This window comes from Oncorhynchus mykiss, chromosome 13 (assembly GCF_057628025.1).
Source record: "Oncorhynchus mykiss isolate SJ-2025 chromosome 13, ASM5762802v1, whole genome shotgun sequence".
Lineage (NCBI taxonomy): Eukaryota > Metazoa > Chordata > Actinopteri > Salmoniformes > Salmonidae > Oncorhynchus > Oncorhynchus mykiss.
Genome location: NC_143034.1, coordinates 82556371 through 82560488, shown reverse-complemented (window position 1 = coordinate 82560488; position 4118 = coordinate 82556371). Strand labels below are relative to the sequence as shown.

Sequence of the window (4118 nt, the reverse complement as noted above, 5' to 3'; positions counted from 1 at the left end):
CTGATATTATACTACTGTACATGATATAATACTGTACCTGATATTATACTGCTGTACCTGATGTTATACTACTGTACCTGATATTATAACAGTAGATACTGATATTATACTACTGTACCTGATATTATACTACTGTACCTGATAGTATACTACTGTACCTGATATTATACTACTGTACCTGATATTATACTACTGTACCTGATAGTATACTACTGTACCTGATATTATACTACTGTACCTGATATTATACTACTGTACCTGATAGTATACTACTGTACCTGATATTATACTACTGTACCTGATATTATACTACTGTACCTGATATTATAACAGTACATACTGATATTATGCTACTGTATCTGATATTATCCTAGTGTACCTGATGTTATACTACTGTACCTGATATTATACTACTGTACCTGATATTATACTACTGTACCTGATGTTATACTACTGTACCTGATATTATACTACTGTACCTGGTATTATATTACTGTACCTGATATTAAACTACTGTACCTGATATTATACTACTGTACCTGGTATTATACTACTGTACCTGGTATTATACTACTGTACTTGATATTATACTACTGTACATGATATACTACTGTACCTGATATTATACTACTGTACCTGATGTTATACTACTGTACCTGATATTATACTACTGTACCTGGTATTATACTACTGTACCTGGTATTATACTACTGTACCTGGTATTATACTACTGTACTTGATATTATACTACTGTACATGATATACTACTGTACCTGATATTATACAACTGTACCTGATGTTATACTACTGTACCTGATTTTATACTACTGTACCTGGTATTATACTACTGTACCTGATATTATACTACTGTACCTGGTATTATACTGCGGTACCTGATATTATACTACTGTACCTGCTATTATACTACTGTACATTATATACTACTGTACCTGATATTATACTACTGTACCTGATGTTATACTACTGTACCTGATATTATACTACTGTACCTGATATTATACTACTGTACCTGATATTATACTACTGTACATGATATACTACTGTACCTGATATTATACTACTGTACCTGATGTTATACTACTGTACCTGATATTATAACAGTAGATACTGATATTATACTACTGTACCTGATGTTATACTACTGTACCTGATATTATACTACTGTACCTGATATTATACTACTGTACCTGATATTATACTACTGTACCTGATGTTATACTACTGTACCTGATATTAGACTACTGTACCTGATATTATACTACTGTACCTGATATTATACTACTGTACCTGATGTTATACTACTGTACCTGATGTTATACTACTGTACCTGATATTATACTACTGTACCTGATATTATACTACTGTACCTGATGTTATACTACTGTACCTGATGTTATACTACTGTACCTGATATTATACTACTGTACCTGATGTTATACTACTGTACCTGATGTTATACTACTGTACCTGATATTATACTACTGTACCTGATATTATACTACTGTACCTGATATTATAACAGTAGATACTGAGGTTTTTCCACATTTTAAACCTTCCCGTTGGTCCGGAAGTGAAGTCTCCACCCACACCGTTGATGCAAAACAAACTCCTTCCATGAAAAAAACAAACATTGTCTAGGCAGGTTGATCTCTGATAGGCCGGAGAGGAATGTCATCTGGTCGTCTCTAACCGGAGGACATTCAGATAAATCTGTTTTTAGCCAGAAAACACGGAACAGAAACCTGCTATGAGGAAGTACACGTTTCAACAGTAAGGCCAGAAATAACCCTGATTGAACCTGTATCTGACAAACATACCCATTACACTGGTTCTGTAGAGTCGTCAGGTCCAGTTCTATATTAACCATCTCCTCTGGTTCTGGTTCTGTAGAGTAGTCAGGTCCAGTTCTATATTAACCATCTCCTCTGTCTATCTCTGGTTCTGGTTCTGTAGAGTAGTCAGGTCCAGTTCTATATTAACCATCTCCTCTGTCTATCTCTGGTTCTGGTTCTGTAGAGCAGTCAGGTCCAGTTCTATATTAACCATCTCCTCTGTCTATCTCTGGTTCTGGTTCTGTAGAGCAGTCAGGTCCAGTTCTATATTAACCATCTCCTCTGTCTATCTCTGGTTCTGGTTCTGTAGAGTAGTCCGGTCCAGTTCTATATTAACCATCTCCTCTGTCTATCTCTGGTTCTGGTTCTGTAGAGTAGTCAGGTCCAGTTCTATATTAACCATCTCCTCTGTCTATCTCTGGTTCTGGTTCTGTAGAGTAGTCCGGTCCAGTTCTATATTAACCATCTCCTCTGTCTATCTCTGGTTCTGGTTCTGTAGAGTAGTCTGGTCCAGTTCTATATTAACCATCTCCTCTGTCTATCTCTGGTTCTGGTTCTGTAGAGTAGTGAGGTCCAGTTCTATATTAACCATCTCCTCTGTCTATCTCTGGTTCTGGTTCTGTAGATTAGTCAGGTCCAGTTCTATATTAACCACCTCCTCTGGTTCTGGTTCTGTAGAGTAGTCAGGTCCAGTTCTATATTAACCACCTCCTCTGGTTCTGGTTCTGTAGAGTAGTCAGGTCCAGTTCTATAATAACCATCTCCTCTGTCTATCTCTGGTTCTGGTTCTGTAGAGTAGTCAGGTCCAGTTCTATAATAACCATCTCCTCTGTCTATCTCTGGTTCTGGTTCTGTAGAGTAGTCAGGTCCAGTTCTATATTAACCATCTCCTCTGTCTATCTCTGGTTCTGGTTCTGTAGAGTCGTCTGGTCCAGTTCTATATTAACCATCTCCTCTGTCTATCTCTGGTTCTGGTTCTGTAGAGTAGTCTGGTCCAGTTCTATATTAACCACCTCCTCTGGTTCTGGTTCTGTATAGTAGTCAGGTCCAGTTCTATAATAACCATATCCTCTGTCTATCTCTGGTTCTGGTTCTGTATAGTAGTCAGGTCCAGTTCTATAATAACCATATCCTCTGTCTATCTCTGGTTCTGGTTCTGTAGAGTCGTCTGGTCCAGTTCTATATTAACCATATCCTCTGTCTATCTCTGGTTCTGGTTCTGTAGAGTCGTCTGGTCCAGTTCTATATTAACCATATCCTCTGTCTATCTCTGGTTCTGGTTCTGTAGAGTAGTCCGGTCCAGTTCTATATTAACCATCTCCTCTGTCTATCTCTGGTTCTGGTTCTGTAGAGTAGTCTGGTCCAGTTCTATATTAACCATCTCCTCTGTCTATCTCTGGTTCTGGTTCTGTAGAGTAGTGAGGTCCAGTTCTATATTAACCATCTCCTCTGTCTATCTCTGGTTCTGGTTCTGTAGATTAGTCAGGTCCAGTTCTATATTAACCACCTCCTCTGGTTCTGGTTCTGTAGAGTAGTCAGGTCCAGTTCTATATTAACCACCTCCTCTGGTTCTGGTTCTGTAGAGTAGTCAGGTCCAGTTCTATAATAACCATCTCCTCTGTCTATCTCTGGTTCTGGTTCTGTAGAGTAGTCAGGTCCAGTTCTATAATAACCATCTCCTCTGTCTATCTCTGGTTCTGGTTCTGTAGAGTAGTCAGGTCCAGTTCTATATTAACCATCTCCTCTGTCTATCTCTGGTTCTGGTTCTGTAGAGTCGTCTGGTCCAGTTCTATATTAACCATCTCCTCTGTCTATCTCTGGTTCTGGTTCTGTAGAGTCGTCTGGTCCAGTTCTATATTAACCATCTCCTCTGTCTATCTCTGGTTCTGGTTCTGTAGAGTAGTCTGGTCCAGTTCTATATTAACCACCTCCTCTGGTTCTGGTTCTGTATAGTAGTCAGGTCCAGTTCTATAATAACCATATCCTCTGTCTATCTCTGGTTCTGGTTCTGTAGAGTAGTCAGGTCCAGTTCTATAATAACCATCTCCTCTGTCTATCTCTGGTTCTGGTTCTGTAGAGTAGTCAGGTCCAGTTCTATATTAACCACCTCAAGTTTTATTTTTCAGTGCAATACCTAATATAATGATCAGTACAGAAATGATCCACAGAACAGTATAAAACATAACAAACACATTCAAATGTCAGTGCAAAGAACAGTGGTGTCCAGGAACACAGCACAGTGGTGTCCAGGAACACAGCACAGTG

General features: G+C 38.6%; 1 protein-coding gene across 1 annotated transcript in view; it reads right to left on the bottom strand.

Annotated features, from left to right (window-relative positions):
- Positions 1 to 3952: 3952 nt before the first annotated feature.
- ciita (class II, major histocompatibility complex, transactivator) overlaps positions 3953 to 4118 on the bottom strand; it is a 51877-nt gene continuing 51711 nt past the window's right edge. The window contains exon 22 of the mRNA XM_090194489.1: positions 3953 to 4118. This exon is cut by the window's right edge and continues 1771 nt beyond it. The gene's annotated coding sequence lies outside the window, so the exon portion shown is untranslated.